General features: G+C 40.0%; 1 protein-coding gene across 2 annotated transcripts in view; it reads left to right on the top strand.

Annotated features, from left to right (window-relative positions):
* Window positions 1-2,955: 2,955 nt before the first annotated feature.
* The window catches only part of SAMD9 (sterile alpha motif domain containing 9), a 49,809-nt gene continuing 28,895 nt past the window's right edge, over window positions 2,956-23,869 (top strand). Inside the window, exons 1-3 of one of the 2 annotated variants that reach the window (XM_082633010.1) lie at window positions 2,956-3,058; window positions 18,442-18,518; window positions 19,963-20,095. The gene's annotated coding sequence lies outside the window, so the exon portion shown is untranslated. Of the gene's footprint in view, window positions 3,059-18,441; window positions 18,519-19,960; window positions 20,096-23,869 lie in introns of those variants that run through there. The other variant, XM_082633011.1, reaches the window with a different exon arrangement.

Below are 23,869 nucleotides of genomic sequence, written 5' to 3' on the forward strand. Positions count from 1 at the left end.
CCCTTCTGGCCTGCAGAGTTTCCACTGAAAAATTCACTGATTACCTTATGGGGAACCCTTTGTATGTTATTTTTTGTTTTCCCTTTGCTGCTTTTAATATGTTTTCTTTGAATTTAGTTCTTGTTAGTTTGATTAATATGTGTCTTGGTGTATTTTTCCTAGGGTTTATCCTGTATGGGACTCTCTTTGCTTCCTGGACTTGGGTGACTATTTCCTTCCCCATGTTAGGGAAGTTTTCCACTATAATCTCTTCAAATATTTTCTCAGACACTTTCTTTTTCTCTTCTTCTTCTAGGACCCCTATAATTCGAATGTTGGTGCATTTAGTGTTGTCGCAGAGGTCTCTGAGATTGTCTTCAATTCTTTTAATTCTTTTTTATTTATTCTGCTCCTCGGCAGGTATTTCCACCATTCTGTCTTCCAGTTCACTTATTCATTCTTCTTCCTCCGTTATTCTGTTACTGATTCCTTCTAGTGTATTTTTAATTTCAGTTATTGTGTTGTTCATCTCTGTTTGTTTGTTCTTTAGTTCTTCCAGATTTTTGTTAAACATTTCTTGTATTTTCTCAATCCATGCTTCCATTCTATTGCCGAGATTCTAGATCATCTTTACTATCATTACTCTGAATTCTTTTTCAGGTAGATTGCCTATTGCCTCTTCATTTATTTGGTCTTGTTGGTTTTTGCCTTGCCCCTTCATCTATGACATATTTTTTTGCCATCTCATTTTTTTTTTTTATGAGTGGGATTGTGTTCCTGTCTTACTGGTTGTTTGGCCTGAGGCTTCCAACACTGGAGTTTGTAGGCTATTGGGTAGAGCTGGGTCTTGGTGCTGAGATGAGGACCTCTGTGAGACCTCACTCCGATGAATATTCTCTGGGGTCTGAGGTTCTCTGATAGTCCAGTGGTTCAGACTTGGGGCTCCCATCACAGGAGTTTCCGCCCAACCCCAGGCTCTCAAATCAATATCCTGCCAGCCGAGTGGGGTGGCAAAAAAAAAAAAAAGAACAATAACAAAGTAAAAAATAAAATTAGACTAGCAAACTAACAGATATGTTAGAAAGAACATAAAAATAAAAATAGAGATGAATCAACAACCAGAAAGTACATCAGTGCCACAATAGTAAAAAAGGGGAGGAGGGAAAAGAAAAAAAAAGGGGTGGGGGGACAGGCCTTGGCTATGGTGGGCAGGGCCTAAGCCAGGGCGAGGTTTGGACAGTGGTGGTGGGGGGGTCCAATGCTTAGATGCTGGAAAAGGCCCTGGGGGATGTGGGAGGTGGGGCTTAGGCTCAAGGAACAGAAGGGGCCCATGTTGCCCCCACCCCTGGTCTCAGAGTGCAGGTGACATCACCTGGGAGCCCATCAGGCTTCCTGGGCTAGAGTGGGTGAGGCAAATGCCTTCCTCTCCTCTCTTGCTCCTCCGGTCTGGGAGGACCCTTCCCACCTGCCTCTCCTGATCTCCCTGGCCTCCCGCCCATGCCCCCGAGGATCCACGCAACCTGGAGAGGGCTTTGGAGTGCAGGGGACCAGCCTGGGAGCTCAGCAGGCTCTGTGGGTCAGAGTGGGTGGGACAGTCGCCCTCTGCTCCTCTCCCGCTCCTCCAGATGTCTCCTCCCACCTGCCTCTCCTTATCTCTCCGGCCTCCCTTATATGCCCCCAGGTCCCATGCAGCCTGCATGGGGCTTTGCAGTGGGGGTACTGACTTGGGAGTTCAGCAGACTCCCTGGACCAAGTGGGCCAGGTGATCGCCCTCCTCTCCTCTCCCACTCTTCCCAGAGAGTCCCTCCTTCCTGCCTCTCCTGATCTCCCTGGCCTCAGGGGCACCGATCCTGTCTGGCTTCCACTTCCCCTCCCCCCTGAGTCCCCCTATGTCCTACCGGTTCACTTTGGGGTTCCTCCCATCTCCTTCGGTATCAGAGTCCCCCACCAGCAGCTGGCAGTTACCCCAGTTGTGGGGAGACACTAACTCCACATCTTCGCATACCACCATCTTGCGTGTGCCTCCCTTGTTGCATTTAATGATTTTTTTTTGTCTTTAATTTTTGTCAATTTGATTACTGTGTGTCCTGGCATGTTTCTCCTTGGGTTTATCCTGCCTGGGACTCTGCACTTCCTGGACTTGGGTTGCTATTTCCTTTCCCATGTTAGGGAGGTTTTTGATTATAATCTCTTCAAATGTTTTCTCAGGTCCTTTCTCTCTCTCTTCTCCTTCTGGGACCCCTGTAATGTGAATGTTGGTTCATTTAATATTGTCCCAGAGGTCTCTTAGGCTGTCTTCATTTCTTTTCATTCTTTTTTCTTTATTCTGTTCCATGGCAGTGAATTCCACCATTCTGTCTTCCAGGTCGCTTATCTGTTCTTCTGCCTCAGTTATTCTGCTATTGATTCCTTCTAGTTCATTTTTCATTTCAGTTATTGTACTGTTCATCTCTGTTTATTTGTTCTTTAATTCTTCTAGGTGTTTGCTAAACATTTCTTGCATCTTCTCGATCTTTGCCTCCATTCTTTTTCCAAGGTCCTGGATCATCTTCACTATCATTATTCTGAATTCTTTTCCTGGAAGGTTGCCTATCTCCACTTCATTTAATTGTTTTTCTGGTGTTTTATCTTGTTCCTTCTTCTAGTACATAGTCCTCTGCTTTTCATTTTGTCTGTCTTTCTGTGATTGTGGTTTTCGTTCCACAGGCTGCAGGATTGTAGTTCTTATTGCTTCCGTTGTCTGCCCTCTGGTGGATGACGCTATATAAGAGGCTTGTGCAAGCTTCCTGATAGGAGGGACTGGTGGTGAGTAGAGCTGGGTGTTACTCTTGTGGGCAGAGCTCAGTAAAACTTTAATCTGCTTGTCTGCTGTTGGGTGGGGCTGGGTTCCCTCTGTTGGTTTTTTGGCCTGAGGTGACCCAGCACTGGAGGCTACAGGCTCTTTGGTGGAGCTAATGGTGGACTCCAGGAAGGCTCATGCCAAGGAGTACTTCCTAGAACTTCTGCTGCCAGTGTCCTTGTCCCCGTGGTGAGCCACAGCCAGCCCCCACCTCTGCAGGAGACCCTCCAACACTAGCAGGTAGGTCTGGTTCAGTCACCTATGGGGTCACTGCTCCTTCCCCCGGGTCCTGATGAGCACACTACTTTGTGTGTGCCCTCCAAGAGTGGAGTCTCTGTTTCCCCCAGCTCTGTCAAAGTCCTGCAGTCAAATCCCACTAGCCTTCAAAGTCTGATTCTCTGGGAATTCCTCCTCCTGTTGCCGGACCCCCAGGTTAGGAAGCCTGACATGGGGCTCAGAACCTTCACTCCAGTGGGTGGACTTCTCTGGTATAATTGTTCTCCAGTTTGTGAGTCATCCACCCAGCGGTTATGGGATTTGATTTTATTGTGATTGCGCTCCTCTTACCATCTCATTATGGCTTCTCCTTTTTCTTTGGATGTGGGGTATCTTTTTTGGTGTGTTCCAGTGTCTTCCTGTCGATGATTGTTCAACAGTTAGTTGTGATGTTAGTTCAACAGTTAGCTCTCGCAAGAAGGAGTGAGCACATATCCTTCTACTCTGCCATCTTGAACCAATCTCCCTATCTTTTCTTATTTAACTTCTACATTTTTCATAATTTCTTGTTGTATTTGTGGATATTATCTCTTCATTTCTCTTTGATAATCCTAAACATGCTTATCAAAATTCTAATTATTTTTGTTTGGAATTTATGTATAGTTAATTTTGTTGTCCGTCTCTTTGACATTAGCTGCTTTCTGTGTTTTGGAATCTTGGTTTGTGAATTCATTTTAAGTGAATTCGTTCTCTCTCTCTCTCTCTCTCTCTCTCTCTCTCTCTCTGTCTCCCTCTATCTCTTTCTTCACCAGCTTATCATTACCACTTTGGCAAACTTGCAGTTGCTTCCACCTGGCATCCAGAATCCCACTGTGGTGATGAAGTTGTCACTGATGGAGTCCTGGGCCAGTTGTGTTGGTTCCGTTCCTGGTTGGTTTCTGGTTATAAGATGATGTTTGTGTTCTCCCAATTCCCTGAGTAGGCTCAGCTTCACAGAGAGCCTGACCCCATCCCTGCCTTATGTGCTGTAGCTGTGCAATTACCTTGTGGCCTTTTCTTTCTGTGTGGGTGATTCTCAGTTTTAGCTAGAGAGTGGCCCATGGGATTTCCTCATAGCTCCCTGGTGGAAGCGATCTTGAAGAGTGGGCAATATAAACTGATCCCCCAACATCACCTCTTATTTATCAAGTCACCTCTTGGTGCTGGCACAGTGGAACCCTTTGCCAGGTCATTTCACAATGCTTGAAATTACAGTCCTTTGGGGGCCAGAGCCTATTCCTTCCTGGCTATCAGCCCTCATGCCCTGGGCTCTACTCCTACTATCCCAGGGAGTAGGAGGGAGCTTCTCCCTGCCCTTCACTCTCTCTCCTGAGATTATCTCAGGAGATACTTTCCTCCAAACCCTTCTCTACCTTCTCCCATCCAACTCCGAGATATCCTTGATTCCAGAGCAGGGTAATTTTTTTTTTAAATGATTTGACCTGATGCCATCTAATTTTAAATTCTCAATAGTCTGCACTGTCCCTTGAAATCTGACACAGGAAAATTGAACTTTTTTGAACATTGAAGCTAAAATGAGTAGTACCTTTTGGTTGCTGGGTTCTAATAGCCACCACCCTCAACATATGCTCCAGGGAAAATGGTGATAATGGATCCCCTTTCCTCCAAAAATCATGATTTGGCTGGGAAACATCCTTGGCAAGGAAGAAAAGTACAGTATATCATTTTATTTTTCCAGTTATTTGTTTCTACAGAGCCTAGCTTGCCATTTAAATAAAACATGCCCAGAAGCTCACATGAAAAGTTTAATACATGCCATGTTTAAAACTGTTATGTTTTCTGAGAGGGTATTAATACATTTATTTATTACATTTAAATCATTGAGTCATCTGCAATTTAATTTAATGTAAGGAGATTTAAGTGATCTAATTTTATTTGGTCCTGTATCAGGAAGCATGCTATGTAATGGACACTATATGGAAGGGGTGCTATTAGCATCATTCTCTTAATCAGGTTAAGCCCAGAAACATTGATTCCAAGAGAGACCATCCCCATCTACCCTGAGATAGATTCCATAGTTATTGTATTTCAAGTATATATACATATTTTTTTCAGAGTATTAGGTCACCTTTAAAGTGCCTTTTTTTTCACTTGACTCTTCATCAACTGTTCTCATTCTCTTCATAGACAAAAAGAGAAAAAGAGATGAAACCTATAGATTATAATTACTGATCTGAACTGTGTGTGAAAAGATAGACTTAACAAAAGCTCTCTGTGTACCATACTTTCCAGTGTGTAATGCCCTCCATGGATCTTACCTATTACTTTCCTTTTTCGTCTTTCATTGCTAGAGATATTTCACTGAAGGAAAAATCGGATTTTTCTGCCATCTCTTTACTCTCTGGTTAGGGTAAGGATGAAGACATTGAGATGATAGGAAAGGGCTTTTTTTGCATCATTCCTCTTGGTTGCCTGCTGACCTATTTGGTTCTCCATAGGCTAATGAAATTTTCCAGATTTATTTTACTCATTCTTCCCTCATTTTGAATTTTAAAAGTAGATGCCACATGTAAATTCTTTTATTATTGTCTCTTTCTCTTCATGATTAACACTTTAAGTTTATGGAATAAGCTTGTACCATTTCCTTTGTCTGTATGTGGTTAGAGATTTTTCCTCTGATTTTTATTTTCTCTTATTCATTTTATTAAGCTTTGAAAAAGGAAAATTCTTTAATTTGGTTTAAAACTTCTATGCACAAAATTTTAAAAGTCCAAAATAGCCAAGACAATTTAAAAAAACACACGCAAGCTAACAGGACTTTCCTTACCTGCCATCAACACATAAAGTTGTCATAATAAAGTCATGCAGGGGTAGTCAATACACAATTGAACAAACTATGAAGCCCGGAGATAGGCCCACAAATATTTTGATACTTGAAATATGGTATGATTTTGCAGGTCAGTAAGAAAGGGATGGATTTTTAAAGATATGGTGCTGGGAAATTTTGTTAGCCACGTGGAAGTGAACCCCTTACTTCATGCCCAGTAGAAGGCAAAACTAGAAAGCATTTACAAAATAACATGGGAAAATATCTTATGACCTCAAAGTAGGGAAGATGTTCTAAATAAGACACAAAAAGCATAAGCCACAGGAAAAGACTCATAAATCTAACCACATTGCAATTAAGAACTTCTGTTTATCACCACAAAGTAAGTGAAAAGAGAAACTAAAAGCTAGAATTAAAATTGCAGCACATATAGTGAATAAAGGATTAGGATTTAAAACATCTGAAAACAAAACAAAACAAAACAAAATATGACCAAACTGATTAAAAAACGTGCAAAGAACAGGAATTAAGAGGAAGCATAAATAGCCCTAAACATATGAAAAGATTTTCAGCCTATTAGTAATGAGGGAAATGGAAATTAAAATCACAGCAAGATGCAGTTTCACACCGACTTGAATGACAAAAGTTAGAAAGTCTCATAATACCAAGAATTATCAAGGACGTAGAGTAAGGAGAACTCTTAATCCAGTACTCATAGGAATGTAAACTTGTACAACTTTGAGAAACACTTGAGTATTATTTAGGAATGTTGATTGCGTGCACCAACCAGGATTCCCCTCCAGGCAATATTTTCTAGAATAGCTCTTGTTCATGTGCATCAGAAGACATGCACAAGAATGTTCAGAACTACATTATTCCACCTTAATATTCATCAACAGAAGCATGGATAAGTCAATATGACAAAGTCAAACAATAGAATATTAAATAGCAATGAAAAAAATTAACTACAGTTACATCAATGTGGATGAATCTCAGAAGAAATGCTGAGTGCATGAGTACATACAATCCAGTTCCAGTAGACAAAACTAAGCAGTATATTGTATGTGGATGTTTTTATGGGTGGTAAAATCTCCAAAGAAAATCCAGGAATTCTAAACCTCAACCTATTTGCATACTGATGGGAAAGATGCCATTTAAAGTGAGAAATTTTAATTTGGAGTTAAGTCCCTGAGAGTGAAGGAGAGAATGAACTTCAGTTTACTTCTTTCTTTTATTGGGGATTATGAGTGTTATTATACAGGTGATAATTGTATGATTCCTTTTTTATTTTTAATAATCACCAACTTGTAACCTACCAATCAAAAACTTACAGATTGATAGGAAATGCAAGGACAAAACTTTTTAATGAACAGTTTGAGTAAGATATTGAATCACCCTCCAGTACTTCAGTGTGTATTTCAACAAACAAGGAAATTCTAGCCACAGTATAAGGAAAGCTAATCACAACACAACCATCCAAATCAAGATGGTTAACTTAGGATGGACACTTTCTTTCTTTTTTTTTGGTTTTGTTATATTTTATTTCTTTTTTTTTTTTTTTTTTTTTTTTTTTTTTTTTTTTTTGCTGTACGCGGGCCTCTCACTGTTGTGGCCTCTCCCGTTGCGGAGCACAGGCTCCGGACGCACAGGCTCAGCGGCCATGGCTCACGGGCCCAGCCGCTCCGCGGCATATGGGATCCTCCCAGACCGGGGCACGAACCCGTATCCCCTGCATCGGCAGGCGGACTCTCAACCACTGCGCCACCAGGGAGGCCCATATTTTATTTCTTAAAAGAAAAATCTGAAGCAAATAATGCAAAATGTGCAGATTTAACAAAGCTGGACTGTATTTGCTGTTGGTTATATAATTTCTGAACACGACACATTTTTTTTCTTTTGAATGCATTCCTTTTATTTTTTATCTTTTTTTTACATTTTATTTTATTTATTTATTTTTTATACAGCAGGTTCTTATTAGTCATCCATTTTATACACATCAGTGTATACATGTCAATCCCAATCTCCCAATTCATCCCACCACCACCACCACTGCCACCCTCCCCACTTTCCCCCCTGGTGTCCATACGTTTGTCCTCTACATCTGTGTCTCTATTTCTGCCTTGCAAACTGGTTCATCTGTACCATTTTTCTAGATTCCACATATATGCGTTAATACACGATATTTGTTTTTCTCTTTCTGACTTACTTCACTCTGTATGACAGTCTCTAGATCGATCCACGACTCTACAAATGACCCAATTTTGTTCTTTTTTAATGGCTGAGTAATATTCCATTGTATATTAACTTAAATATTAATGTTGATTGCGTTCATCTAATCCTCACACTTCATTCAGGTTTCACCAATTGTCTCAACAATGTCTTTTATAACAAAAAGACCCAGTTTGGAAGCATATGTTGCACTTAATCTCCTCCAGTCTGGAACATTTCCTTAACCTTTCCATGATATTTATGACCTTGACACTTTTTAAGATGACAGGCCAGTTATTTTGCAGAACATCCCTCAATTTAGGTTTGTATAATGTTTCAAGATTATTAGAATTAAGCTCTGCATCTTGGCAGGAATATCACAGGAGTGATGCTATGTACTCATTGCATCCCATTATGTGCTATGTACTCATCCCATCCCATGCCATCTCATTTGTCCCATATTGATGTTGTTCACCTCAGTGACTTGAAAATACCACTGAAAAAAGGGCATACAGGCCAAACTTCTCCACTGTAAAGCTAAGTCTTTCCCCATTTGTCATTAGTATTTGGTGGAGAGGTAATTTGAAACTTTGTAAATACACTATTTCTCACCAAATTTTCCATCTATTCATTTACTTATCTGTATGGACTCGTGGTTTTCCATTTCATTCAGTGAATTATCTGATTATTCAGTGGATAATCTGTTACTACACTATTTATTTTGATGCTCCAATTGTCCTAGATTTAACTAGTAGGAGCTTATACAAGTTGACTAGACCTTTTAATGTTGTCCGTATCTTTCTTTGACTTCTTCCTTGCTTTCTGAACAAAAGATGTTCCAAGCTTATCTAATACTTTCTCTGTCCCATCTCTGGAATCAGCTGTCTTTCCAAGGGGCCCTGGTTCTTCATAGAAAAAATGGCATTTAGAAGACACCATCTGAATGCTAGTTGTGTTCATTGCTATTATGGTGTCTCTACTCCCTCTCAGTCAGCAAGCCTAGACAATATATTCACAGGTATATTTATTTCTGTACCTAAAGATATTAAAAAACCATGAGTTCACACAGATATCTCCAATTGTAGTTCCATACTGCAAGTTACTCTCTTCTCATATTTGTAAGCCACTTCTCCAACAGTGAGAAATATGGCTTTCATTTCCTTATATATTTCCTTATTTGAGCAATCCCTCTGTGTAATCAATCTTCTATCTCAATGCCCAGCAATCCCCTGCCCAGCACAGGTGTGTTCCTCTCTCAACTCAGATCTGACTCTTGACCAAAGTGGCCTTTAACGATCCCCTAAGCTTTACTAAACTTTGGACAGGCATCTTCTAGATTATAGGTCCCTGACTAAAGGCCTCCCTTTCCTTAGAGCATTTACTTTAGAGAATTTGTAATTGCAAATTTTTTCTCTGTCCCTTTAAAATGTATGTAAATCTTGGGACTTCCCTTGTGGTCCAGTGGCTAAGGCTCCACACTCCCAATGCAGAGGGCCCAATTCGATCCCTGGTCAGGGAACTAGATCCCACATGCCGCAGCTAAAGATCCCACATGCTGTGACTAAAAAAGATCCCGTGTGCCACAACTAAGACCCGCTGCAGCTAAATAAATAAATGTAAAAATTTTTTAAATATTAAAATGTATGTAAATCTTCTCCCACCCTGTTGCCAGTTTTATAACCCAGGATTGTCTTTCTCAAGCACCAGGGAACCAGGTATTTGAAATGTAAACATCAAAGAAGATAGCACCCCTGTCTCCCAGTATCAGTAGGAGGGTGGAAGCCTGACTTGGATGCACATCAACTAGCAAACCCAGGTGGCCTAATCACAGAGAAAAACGTTTGCAAACAGGAGCAATCCATGCGCTTGACACACCCCACTGACCAACCTACCTGATAGTACTCCAGTTCTTTTCCACTAGTTCATTCCAGGGCTTAAAAACCTTCCCATGTTTTACTTCAGCTGAGTTGAGTTCAGTCTATCTCCCTTCTACTACCATAGTCTTGAATAAAGTTTTCCTTGCCTGTTTAACTTTGCTCAGTGCAATTTTTGACATTCTTCATTTTAGGATCTTCTCCCAGAAGAACATTGTCTTTTCTGCTTGAGCTCTGATATCCCACACCAGGCCAACTCTCCATTTAGACACTTTGCTCACTGTGCTTGGGCTCTGACACCCACACCAGGCTGCCCCTGTATACCCTCCATGCCTCCTTCAGGCTCTTATTCCCAGCACTGGCTCACTCTTGCAGGTGGATACTCCCTTCACACTGTCCAGTTTCTGACTCCTCACTCCAGGTCACCTCTCTTCCTGGGCCCTGACTTCCCCACTCTCCTACCACAGACACCTACCTTTCTCTGCATATGTAATGATTTTAGGACGTAATTGTTTGAAAATGGAAGAGAAATAAAAAGGTAAGGAAAAGAAAGGGGAAGAGGAAGAGTTCATTTTATTCCAGACATTCTTGCCCTGTCTACATATTAGAACTGCTTAGGAAGCTTTTAAAAATTTATTGATATTTGGCCCTATCGCTAGAGATATATGACTGCCCAATAGCAGTCCTGGGCATCATCTGCCTTTTTTTTTAAGTATTTCTTTTTTTTGGTTGCGCCAGGTCTTAGTTGTAGCTGGTGGGCTCCTTAGTTGCGGCAGGAAGGCTCCTTAGTTATGGCATGCGAACTCTTAGTTGTGGCATGCATGTGGAATCTAGTTCCCTGATTGGGGATGGAACCCAGGCCCCCTGCATTGGGAGTGCAGAGTCTTAACACTGTGCCACCAGGGAAGTCCCATCATCTGCTTTTTTTGAAAACTCCCCAGATGACGTTATTGTGGAGTCTGAGTTGAGAACTGCTCTAGTAGGTACGGAGAGGAATGTAGGGGCACAGGTGGGTTTAGGGATCTGGAGAATGGAGCATGTGAGAAAGCCCACCTGATACCTTCAATTTTGTCCATTAGGTAGGAAGAGTTGTCATCAAGTGAGAGTGATGGAGGTCAAAATTGTCAGGGGGTGGGAAGTGGAGAATCCAGGAAACTATGCTTATTGAGAGAGGGAGACAAACTGAAATAAGAACGAAAGACTCTGAAAATAATGAATTTGACAAAAACTGTAGCAAGAGTCTTACTGGGGTGAATTGTTCATCTTTAGAATGTTGTAGTACACAGGAGCATGCACATTCTGAAAACCCATGCCTCACTTGGCTTTTAGAACAGCCAGCCAGTTTGGTAAAACAACTGGGAGTATCAGACATTATAGCACCTCAAACAGCTATAAAAATTATCTTCATTTAATAATGAAAAAATGTTCAAGACATTCTTAGAGAATTTTGTTTCTTAACAAGCTCACCAAGATTGTGTGTGTGTGTGTGTGTGATTCAGATTTTATTGCTTATTAATTATATCATTCCATACAATTTTAAGTAAACAGTCTGAGAAAATATACTGGGAGTATTAAACAGCTGATGGCAATATTGATGAGAATGTTCAAGTGTTTTACATAAGGTAGTAGGAGGCATCACTGCCACTATCACCCCCCCAAAATTTGTGCATTTCATATAAAGGAGTAAAAATCATTCTTTGGAATTTAACTAGCATTATTCTTTGTAATCTATGAACCACGATACACCTGAACAATTTCAGAACTTCAAAGCAGAACAAAGCATTTTCTTCCACTAGCAGATGTAACAGTTTGTTTCTTTAAAAAAAAAATTAACAGGGGCTTCCCTGGTGGCGCAGTGGTTGAGAGTCCGCCTGCCGATGCAGGGGACAGGGGTTCGTGCCCCGGTCTGGGAAGATCCCACATGCCACGGAGCGGCTGGGCCCGTGAGCCATGGCCGCTGAGCCTGCGCGTCCGGAGCCTGTGCTCCGCAACAGGAGAGGCCACAACAGTGAGAAGCCCATGTACCGCAAAAAAAAAAAAAAAAAATTAACAAAAACTGTACACACAACCCCAAAACAAAAGTTGGCATATTCCAGTGGTCCTGAATTTTGATGTTCATATCATATTAATTCAAGAAATAAAATGTAATTCAGCTTTTACCAGGCACTGTTCACTACCTATTTGAAGTTATATGTTTCAAGGTTTGGTAAAATTTCCCAAATATTAAATTTATATTTTTTTAATGTATGAATAGAAAAAAATACAATGGAAAATAGAGATTACATTTGGATAATATGGTTCTCCCTGCTTCTTTCCATATTCTGTATTTCTTAAGTTTGAAAATGAATTTTAGCCATATTCATAATGAAAAAACTAATGTTTTAATTTTCAAAAAATAATGAAATTAATGACGACCCAGCACACAGAAGTATTAGTTTGCTGGAGCTGCCATAATAAAGTACCACAGAATAGGTGGCTGAAAAATCAGAAATTTATTTGCTCCCAGAGGCTAGAATTCCAAGATCAAGGATTTGGCAGAGTTGGTTTCTTTTGAGGCCTTTTCCTTGATTTATAGATGGCTGTCTTCTCCCTGTGTCTTCATCCAGTCTTGTGTGTATGTGTGTGTGTGTGTGAGAGAGAGAGAGAGAGAGAGAAAGGGAGCATGCAAGTGCCAATCTCTTCTTACAAGGAAACCAGTCATATCCGGATTAGGGTCCACCCTAGTGACCTCATTTTAACTTAATTAACTCTTTAAAGACGTTATCTCCAAATACAGCCACATTCTGAGATACCGAGGGTTAGGGCTTCAACATGTGAATTTGTGGACGGGGCGCAATTCAGTCCATAACAGGCACTTGGATCACAGTGAGTTTTTAATATTTTCCCAGTGTTTTTTTCTATAGGTGTTTTTTCACTTTGATTTCTTAACTCTTATAACTTGAAACTCTGGTGTATAGTTTCTCAGCAATGGTTCAACTTTATTGGTAATTTTTTGTGATGTTAATCTTTTAATATTTTATAACCATTAAAATATATTTACATATATTATAAATATATTTAATATTTTATAAACCTAAATAAATACATTCTGAAGCAAAACTGAAACTGTTTGCATTTCTACTTCCTCATTCTGCATCAGCACAGAGGCAGGGCATCAGGAGACCAGTAAACTTCACAACTTAAAGGCTTATTTTTTTAAAAAGGATCCTTACAATCATACATCTCCTACCCATTAGAAGAGGAATAAGAAAGTAAAGATTAAAAACCAACTGTTTGAAGTTTCTGACATAAGAAGAGGAAGTTTTCAGAAAAATCCTGGTAAGTTTCTGAATCATTACCCTTTTATTTTTTATGCTTATGAGGAGACAGCTATTTTCATAAACTCCAGCTGTACTTCTTTTTATAGTAAAACGTGTTTGTGCATAAGCCAATTTACTTGTAAAACTAATGAAAGTAATTAGACATTTCAATGGGTTAAATGCATATCAGTATTTCTAACTGAAGCTAACTTTGTAAATGCTCTTCTGCAAAGAAATGGAACATTAAGTATACATAAGGTGGCGAGAGTGTTTCTGGTCATGTAGGGCAGTGGGAAAAATGATACAGAAACAATGCAAAGAAGTTCAGGAAGTTAAGCATAAAAGATTGTAAAGGAACCTGTGGTTGTGTGCAATTATGCAAAATTCTGTCTTCCGGAACTTGAGATGTTACTAGAAGTTTTACATTTAATCAGAGATAATGTCCCACAGAGGCTATTTTTCAATGTAAGTGCTTCCTTAACATCCATGTCATACAACAATCTGGTTTAAAAATTAAAATAAAAACTTATCCTCAGGAAAATAAAACCTAACTTGGCTTATGTGTGGTTTCAGTTCATCAGACCATCAGAGGAGTGTGTGTGTAGCCTTCCTGGGCAAGAGCCAGGATTCTGAATTGTCTCTCCCCACTATCAGCTCTAAGTCCTGTGGAGCAGAACAACTCCTCAGGGCATGGATATCTGGGGTGCTACTGAGGATGCCCCTGAGATGAGGGTGGGTGGACTTATCCCTAAGAGTACTTGTCCCTAAGAGCTCTGCTGATTTGTTACTTCTTGTTTAATACCTCGAGAGAGAAAACTGGAGGAGTCACTTGGGAATGGCATCCTATAGCTCCCTTGCCAATAATTAATGTTACTACTAATAAGAAGATTTGTGTTCGTGATTATTTCAAAACAGGAAGATGAGGGCCCCTAGGAAGCCAGGAGTTATATCAAGGCATTCTCAAAATTTGTCCACACCAGTCGTTTTAATCTTTATTTAACTCCAACAATATATGTACATATGCTTTTAAAATTAATAAAGTATAAACTAGTTTAAAAGCATTCCTGATAGGACTTCCCTGGCAGTGCAGTGGTTAAGAATCCTCCTGCCAATGCAAGGGACATGAGTTCGATCCCTGGTCCAGGAAGATCCCACATGCCGTGGAGCAACTAAACCCATGCGCCACAACTACTGAGCCTGTGCTCTAGAGCCCGCGAGCCACAACTACTGAGCCCACATGCCACACCTACTGAAGCCCGTGCACCTAGAGCCCGTGCTCCACAACAAGAGAAGCCACTGCAATGAGAAGCCCGCGCACAGCAACGAAGACCCAATGCAGTCATAAATAAATAAATAAATAAATTTATTTTAAAAAGCATTACTGATAGAATATGTTCAAATCATTATATGTTCACAACAGCTCTCATGTGGGGAGAGGGGAGTTGAGCAACTTTTGACATTATAATCAGTCCAAGGATATTATTGAAGAGTTTAGTATATAATATTGAGACCAGGTATTCCTGATGTTTCCATTTAACAGAAGAAAAGACTCCATACTTGAGGAATAAATGTCAGTGACCTTATTTGAGAAGAATATTTCTATTTCCCTGGTATCTATTGGCAGAATCAGAACAAAAGGAAGTAACAGAAAACTGTCCCCTGTTAGATGGCACAAAGTTCCCTTTGCAGCATCCCCTACATTAGACACAGCACACAGTGAGTCACTGGTGGTATAGAGGCCAAAGAGGTGTAAGAATAAGGGATGGACTGCAGAGGGAAATTCCTGATGCGCTGCTTCATTTCCAGAAGGTTGGGCCCTATTGGACTTTTGTAGTCACTGGTTAAACCAAAAGAGAAAATCTGGAGTCTGTCCTCTCAGTCTTTAGGATATGCAGAGAGAGGGGGGATGGTTAAATTACTGAAAGAAGACTGTGGCTAAGAGAAGGTATGGCATCAGACCTAAACAGAGTGTGTCTGTGGAAAGGGGCAGGCCCCTCACCTGGAGATCAGCTTCCCAGAGCAGAGGCAGGAGATTAAAACAGCAGAGGTGTTGAGGACCCAGAGGAAAAAGGAACCCATGCCGGGGAAAACCTGGTATGACAAATGACTTCATTTGGGGACTGAGAATGACACAGCACAAAACTGATATGGGGTATTATGGAGCTGGGGTACCTAGAAGGACTGGGGGAGGAAATATATTCATTTTGTTTTCCTTTTGATAAAAACTTTTTTTTCCTTTTATTTTTTATATCTTTATTGGAGTATATTTGCTTTACAATGTTGTGTTAGTTTTTGTTGTACAACAAAGTGAATCAGCTATAAGTATACATATATCCCCATATCCCCTCCCTCTTGAGCCTTCCTCCCATCCTCCCTATCCCACCCCTCTAGGTGGTCACAAAGCACTGAACTGATCTCCCTGTGCTATGCGGCTGCTTCCCACTAGCAATCCACTTTACATTTGGTAGTGTATATATGTCAATGCCACCCTCTCGCTTCATCCCAGCTTCCCCTTCCCCCCGTGTCCTCAAGTCCATTCAATAAGCCTGCAGCTTGGCTCAGCGGCCATGGCTCACAGGCCATGTCTCTTCAGACGGCTGCTTGCCAGTGAGATTTTCTGAATACCCTATTTAAAATTTCCAGAATTTCCAGAATGTGGCTATCACGTTTGTTGATATTCATTTCCATAATTGAATTGATATCTAATATGATATACAATTTATTTTCTGTTTATTATCTATGTAACCCTATTTGACACATACACATTATGCAACCAAATGAGAGCAAGGAGAGCAAACCACAACGGACTTGTATGTGGTGGGCACATATTAGGCAGTAACTAAACATATGGGAGATGATTGGATTACTAGTTTAATTGGACTCACACTAGTTTTTGGTCTCTGTAGAGCTTATGTTTAACTTCCTGAGAATCTCAAATCATTCTGGCAAAAATGTATGCCTTGAATGTTATTAAACTGTGATAACTGAAAGGAACACTAGTCAGGCAGGTGTTTTCTATTTAATATTCTCTAATTCTTTAAAGTATTAGAGTTAATAGACATAATGAACATTTGGATAGATGGTGTCTTTTAAACATTTGCCATCTCAAATTAAATGTAATTGGTTTTGTAAACATGATGTTTGTTATGTTAAAGATTAACCCCTTTCATATATAATTAAACTCTAAATTAATATACATTATGTTTTAGTTGTTTATAGAGGCAGATTGTCCATTTTATATTAACCTTGTCCCAAGAAGCATGTTTATATGAAATAAATAAAAGATGTTGCATCTATAGTATCCCCCCAAAATATCAGTGTATTTGGGGATAATCTGCATGTATGTTTTGAGATTAATTCATCAAATCAGAAGTATACCATTCATTGCTGAAAATATCTACAACTTTATTTAAATATCTATTAACTGTGTGATGAATTTATGCTTACCCCAACATCCAACATGAAATAATATGCCTTTGATTTATCTTATTTGTAGGTATTGTGCATAAATTTTTCACTATGTTACCAACTATATTCAACGTCTCCTTCCATTATTAGCTCAGTTTCTAATTTTGTTAATATTAGTTATAATTATTTGGACTGAGTACCATCATCCTAAAAAGTTACAGTGTTTAAAGAAAATTATAATAGAAAAATAAATACATGTACTTATTATACTTGAAAAAAAAATAAAAATAAAAAAAATAAGCCTGCAGCTTTATTCCTGCCCTGCCACTGGGTTCTTCCGTACCGTTTTTATAGATTCCATATATGTGCGTTAGCATATGGTATTTGTTTTTCTCTTTCTGACTTACTTCACTCTATGACAGACTCTAGGTCCAACCACCTCATTAAAAATAACTCAATTTCATTCCTTTTTATGGCTGAGTAATATTCCATTGTATATATGTGCCACATCTTCTTTATCCATTCATCCGTTGATGGACACTTAGGTTGTTTCCAGCTCCGGGCTATTGTAAATAGTGCTGCAATGAACATTGTGGTACATGACTTTTTGAATTATGGTTTTCTAAGGGTATATGCCCAGTAGTGGGATTGCTGGGTCATACAATGGTTTTATTTTTAGTTTTTTAAAGAACCTCCATACTGTTCGCCATAGTGGCTGTATCAATTTACATTCCTACCAACAGTGCAGGAGGTTTCCCTTATCTCCTCGCCCTCTCCAGCATTTATTGTTTGTATGTTTCTTGATGATGGCCATTCTGACCAGTATGAGGTGATACCTCACTGTAGTTTTGATTTGCATTTCTCTAATGATTAGTGATGTTCAGCATCTTTTTTTTTTTTTTTTTTTTTTTTTTTGCGGTATGCGGGCCTCTCACTGCTGTGGCCTCCCCCGCCGCGGAGCACAGGCTCCGGACGCGCAGGCCCAGCGGCCATGGCCCACGGGCCCAGCCGCTCCGTGGCACACGGGATCCTCCCAGACCGGGGCACGAACCCGCATCCCCTGCATCGGCAGGCGGACTCTCAACCACTGCGCCACCAGGGAGGCCCGATGTTCAGCATCTTTTCATGTGTTTGTTGGCCATCTGTATGTCTTCTTTGGAGAAATGTGTATTTAGGTCTTCCACCTATTTTTGGATTGGGTTGTTTGTTTTTTTCATACTGAGCTGCATGAGCTGCTTGTATATTTTGGAGATTAATCCTTTGTCAGTTGCTTCGTTTGCAAATGTTTTCTCCCATTCTGAAGGTTGTCTTTCTGTCTTTTTTATGGTTTCCTTTGCTGTGCAAAAGCTTTTAAGTTTCATTAGGTTCCATTTGTTTTTGTTTTTGTTTTTTTGCGGTACGCAGGCCTCTCACTGTTGTGGCCTCTCCCAAAATGGAGCACAGGCTCCAGACGCGCAGGCTCAGCGGCCATGGCTCATGGGCCCAGCCGCTCCGTGGCATGTGGGATCTTCCCGGACCGGGGCACGAACCCGTGTCCCCTGCATTGGCAGGCGGACTCTCAACCACTGCGCCACCAGGGAAGCCCCATTTGTTATTTTTGATTTTTATTTCCATTACTCTAGGAGGTGGGTCAAGAAAGATCTTGCTGTGATTTATGTCACAGAGTGTTCTGCCTATGTTTTCCTCTAAGAGTTTTATAGTGTCTGGACTTACATTTAAGTCTTTAATCAATTTTGAGTATTTTTGTGTATGGTATTAGGAAGTGTTCTAATTTCATTCTTTTACATGTAGCTGTCCAGTTTTCCCAGCTCCACTTATTGAAGAAGCTGTCTTTTCTCCATTGTATATTCTTGCCTCCTTTGTCAAAGGTAAGGTGACCATATGTGTGTGGGTTTATCTCTGGGCTTTCTGTCCTGTTCCATTGATCTATATTTGTGTTTTTGTGCCAGTACCATACAGTCTTGATTACTGTAGCTTTGTTTCAATCTTTTGTGACTAGATGATTGAAACTAGAGTTAGTTCTGGCCTAACAGGCAGCACAGAAAAGAAAGTTCCCCAGATTTCAGTCTGAGATTCAAGCCAAGTAAAATAATTGACCTAGTGAAATGAGCAAAATCCCTTGACCCATAGACACTGCTAACTCAAGGGTTTTCAAAAATTCATTATTTTTTACTACTCTAAGAGAATATGTTATTTATTCGACAAATTTTTGTTAAGAAGCTACTATGTGTTAGGCACTGTAAAATAAGTGAACAAAACACACAAAAATGTTTGTCCTCATGAATCACACAGAATAATGGGTGGGGAGAAAATAAACAAGGCAAATACGTAAAACTATATGGAATGGAATACTTGATTGTGGTAAGTCTTAACTAGATTTTTTTAAAAGCCAGATGAGGGATAGGAGACCTTGGGAGATGGGATAGTTTTCAGTAGGCTGGCAGAGCAGTGCCTCTGTGAGAAGGTGGCATTTGATAAAAGACCTGAAGGAAGTGAAGGAGTGAGCCCTGCAGGTGTCTAAGGACATTCCAGGGAGAGGAAACAAGTGTAGTGCTAGAAGCAGGAGCAGGTGCCACATGTGAGGAGCAACAAGGCAGCCAGGGAGCTATACCATATTTAGAGAGAGGAAAAATAAAACTAACATGTTATGTCAGAGGGGTAACAGGGTGCCAGGTCATATAAGGCCTTGTAGTTCATAATAAGGAGCTCAGCTTTCACTCCAAGTCAAATGGAAAGCCACGGGAAGGAGTGAACCAAATATTGATATGTTATTTACATTTGAAAGGATCACTCTAGCTGCTATTTTGAGAAGCTCCCAAAGGGATCAATAACAGCAAGAGGGAAACTCCTGAGACAGCCACTCCTATAATTCAGGAGAGAGACATGGGGACTTGGACCAGCTGGTGGGAAGTGGTAGCTGGTAATCAGATGCTTGTTTTGAAGCAACCTATAGGATTTTCTCCACATTGAATGTAGAATGTGGGAGAAGAGAAAGAGAAAGTATGCCTGCAACATATTTTGAATGTTTATTTTTTTTATTAAAAGTATCAGTATTTAGGAATATAGGAAGAGATGCCATCTAGCTGAAGGATGTTCTTTTGAATCTTCTATGTTCAAACATTTTTATAGTAGAAAGTTAAGGGGAAAATCTGTCCTATAAACAATTTCTAAGCAACAGTCCAATCAACTACATTTTAATTTTGCTGTGATATCTTTTTTTTTTTTAATGTAGTAGATTCTCAACAAATATACCCTCAGGTAAAACTAGGAAATGACCAGGTCTATTCTTCTCACATATCTACTTCCTCATAGATGCTTTCCGGGATGTGGCTCCTGCAAATTCACAAGAAAATGCAACTCATCTAACTGCTGGAGATCAAAGAACCTCTTGAAGAACTATTTCAAGTTGATGATATAAAAAGTAGAAGTTTTCAGAAAAGCTCTGGTAAGTTTCTAATCATTAAATATATCTGTTTCATCAACTTTCTTTCAAAGCTATCTTTAAAAACTAATTCTAAAAACTAAAGCAGAACTTTGGAAATGAATATACTTCCAAGTGTACATAAGCCATTTCTAGCAAAATGATTCTAAAAGGAATGAGAAATCTCACTGCTTTCATATACATATCGCCAGATGCCACTTGTGCTGACTACAGAGTTCTTCAAAAAAAAAATCTTCCAGCAAGCAAGGTGCAGAATGTTTCTGATGGTGGAAGGCTCTGGAGATGAAGCTAGAAGACCTAAGTAAAATGTAGTTCAGAAGATCAGGAATTCAAGCATACGAAACTGTGTAGAAAATTGTGACCACATGCAGCTATGCAAAATTCTGTCCTATGTAACTCAAGATGATATCAAAAGTTTACATCTAGTTAAAGATGAAACCCTCCAAAGTTTAATCAACATTTTATTTAAGGCTTTCCTTCACAATTAGCTTGTACAGAGACTCTGAGAAGAATTACATAATTTTAATGTAGTTAAACCTAGTTCCAGAAAAGGAAAGTAGCTAGCTTTGTAGTTTCACTCCCGAAGAACATCAGAACAGGGTATAAGCCTGCTGAGCTCCAGCCAGGACTTCGAGCATCCTTCCCTGGAGGCATGACTACCTGCAGGCTGCCAAGGCCCAGCCTCCTAGAGATGGGGGTGGGCACTGGTTCTCACCCTGAAAGCTGCTAGTTTGATCCTTCCTTCTCACCCCCCAAAGAGAGAAAGTAAAAGTCCTTAGGGAATGGATCCTGAAAGTAAGTACTCATAAGGAGACCTCTAGGGTTCAAAATTTTCCCAGAACAGAATAAAGAAGGTAAAGTGTAATTCTTCCCCCAGTTCCAACCAGAGCAGTTCCACCTTTACCCATTTAGACACAGAAGTTTCATGTGCATTTCTTTTGAAGAAGCAAAACAAAAACAAACAACAAACAACACTGGTTCTGGTCCAGTTCCCCTATACGCACAATGAATGGGAAAACAGGTTGGCTGAGAGGAGACATAATTTAATTATGACATAGTTTTCCTGATCACAGCTCCTCCCCCTTTACTTACACTATGCAGCTTCTTGCCAAACATAAAGGTCCCTCATGTTAAAAAATATACCAACATTCCAGAACATAAATCTGATCAGATAATGTTCATGAAAGGACTTTGTAAGCCTCAGAACAGTGAACTATATTAAAGTTCTATATAAATATTAACAAACCATCACTAAAAAAAAGGTTGAAGACACTGATGGGCCAAGGAGTTATGCCAAAGCATTATAACCTTTTTGCTCAAATCATTCTCACCTTGAATTAAATACATAGCTCCAAACCAAACATAGATCAGAGACCACATAAGTTGCTCATGTAATTGACAGAATACAAAATTCATCTGAAAGGGTTACCAAATGTATAGTGGCTTCAGATCATTATATATCTTCTCAGCTCCCATCATAGGGTGGCAGCTGAGAAATTTTTTAATGTTATAAAGGGTCTTCATCTTTGAATAATGGGGGAACCTTTGAGATAAGGTAGAGATAAAAAGACAGGCTTGGGCTTCCCTGGTGGCACAGTGGTTGAGAGTCCGCCTGCCGATGCAGGGGACACGGGTTCGTGCCCTGGTCCGGGAAGATCCCACATGCCGCGGAGCGGCTGGGCCCATGAGCCATGGCCGCTGAGCCTGCGCGTCCGGAACCTGTGCTCCGCAACGGGAGAGGCCGCAACAGTGAGAGGCCCGCGTACCGCAAAAAAAAAAAAAAAAGGCTTGGGGAGAACAGATGTCAGTCACCCTATTCCATCTCCCTGGATAGAATTCCTCGGAGAATTGAAACAATAAAGGAGAAAGCAAGAAGGAACCTGTTTCCCTGTGAGGTGGCGCAAAGACAAGCCCTCCCACCATCTCCATGTTACACACAGGCACATGCGCGCGCCCGTGGACACGCACGCGTACACACGTACAATGTCTCTGGGCAAGTATAATAATAGCCGGTAAGCCGGAAGTCCTTCATATGCTGTTTCTAGAATGCTGGGCTCACGGGCAATTGCTGCAATCACTGGCTCAGACAGGAGAGAAAACCTAGAGCTTCTCTTTACAGTCTTTGGGGCGCCCATTGGAGCCGGTGGGTAGGTTACTGAGAGAAGACTCTGGCTAAGAGAAGATAGTGCCTCGGACCTGGGCAGAGCAAGTCTGTGGAGAAAGATAAGAGCATCTCCAGAGGAAAGTCCGTTTGCCTAGGACAACCAGAGCAGTTCAAACGGCAGAGGATAATGCAGAGACCCTGTGACTCGAGCTCACTGAGAACCTGGAGTATAAAACTCTGGAAGCAGTGTGACCCAAGACAGCCAGTGGAAGAAGCTTATACTTAGAAAATAGGCTTACAATGCAAGCTCACTTGTACCAGTCATCCATCAAGTGAGTGTACACAGGTAAGTTAGAACCCTGTTTTCTCATTTGTCAAATGATAATAAACTTTGTTTGCAAGCGTCTGATAAGGATTAAATTGGATAGCATAAGTTACATATCTGGCACTTGGAAGGTTCTTATTAGGCAAATTTATTGAGATAATTCACATACCATAAAGTTATACAATTCGGTGGGTTTTGGTGTATCCACAGAGTTGTGCACAATCAATCTTAGGACACTCTCATCACCCCAGAAGAATTCCTGTACCCATTAGCAGTCAATCACCATTTACCCTATCCTCCAGCCCCTGGCAACCACTAATCTACTCTCTTTCTCTATGGAGTTGCTTATTTTGGACATTTCATATAAATGGAATCACACAATATGTGTTTATTTGTAAATGGTTTCTTTCACTTTGCATGTTTTCAAGGTTCACCCATGTTGTATTATCATGATTTCATTTCTTTTTACTGTCAAACAAATTCCATTATATGGATATACCACATTTTGTTTATTCAGTCATGAAAGGCAATTTATTTTTATGAAGCACTAAATGAATATTGCTTTATTGATCTAAGATGGGTGTGTTTTACCAAGTTCGCTGAGGCCTTCTTGAATTTAAATAATAGCTGTCCTTGTCACTCCATTTCAGTCTTTGGTTAAAGAAAGTTATTCACTGACACTCTAGTTCAAGCCCTTTCCCCTAAACATACAACCTTAGTTTTCTCAAACTGTGTTGTTTACCCCTTTTCCAATGCTCATCTTCACATGTAGATATGTTGCAGTACATCAGTTTATATGATTTTAAGTAAAAACAATATTTTCCCAGTAGTTGGAAAACTAATTATCACATTGGAAACAGGGAAATGAACAACTGGATGAAAAAACAAAAAAGAAACCCATAGGTTTTTTTAGTTCATTACTCATACCTAAGTTAAGTATAAAGTGAAAAAACAATTATACCCCAGAATGTTTCTTCAAACCATTTAAATGTTTTATTTTTTCATTTTTATTTGAGAAAATAAATATCATTCCTGAATATCAAATATGCATGAATTATCTAAGAGCCAGAATATCTTTAAACATGGTTGGCTTCTACTGAGCACTGTGAAGCCATGTTACAACAGTTCCTGAAGGATGGATAAATACAGGCCCTTCGGATCAGCAAATCCTTTAGGGAACAATCATTCTATTTTCCAATATTAACAATACTTCCAATGTTTCCTCAAAACACATGACTAGATAAACAAAGAGACTGGATTAGAGAAAAACTTACAGTAAGCTTGGTATCACTCTGAAGTGATCACTGGTATATTAGTTTGGAAATACCTATAATAAGAAATGCACGGG

The sequence above is a fragment of the Mesoplodon mirus genome (assembly GCF_964341445.2).
Source record: "Mesoplodon mirus genome assembly, chromosome: 9".
Taxonomy (NCBI): Eukaryota; Metazoa; Chordata; class Mammalia; order Artiodactyla; family Ziphiidae; genus Mesoplodon; species Mesoplodon mirus.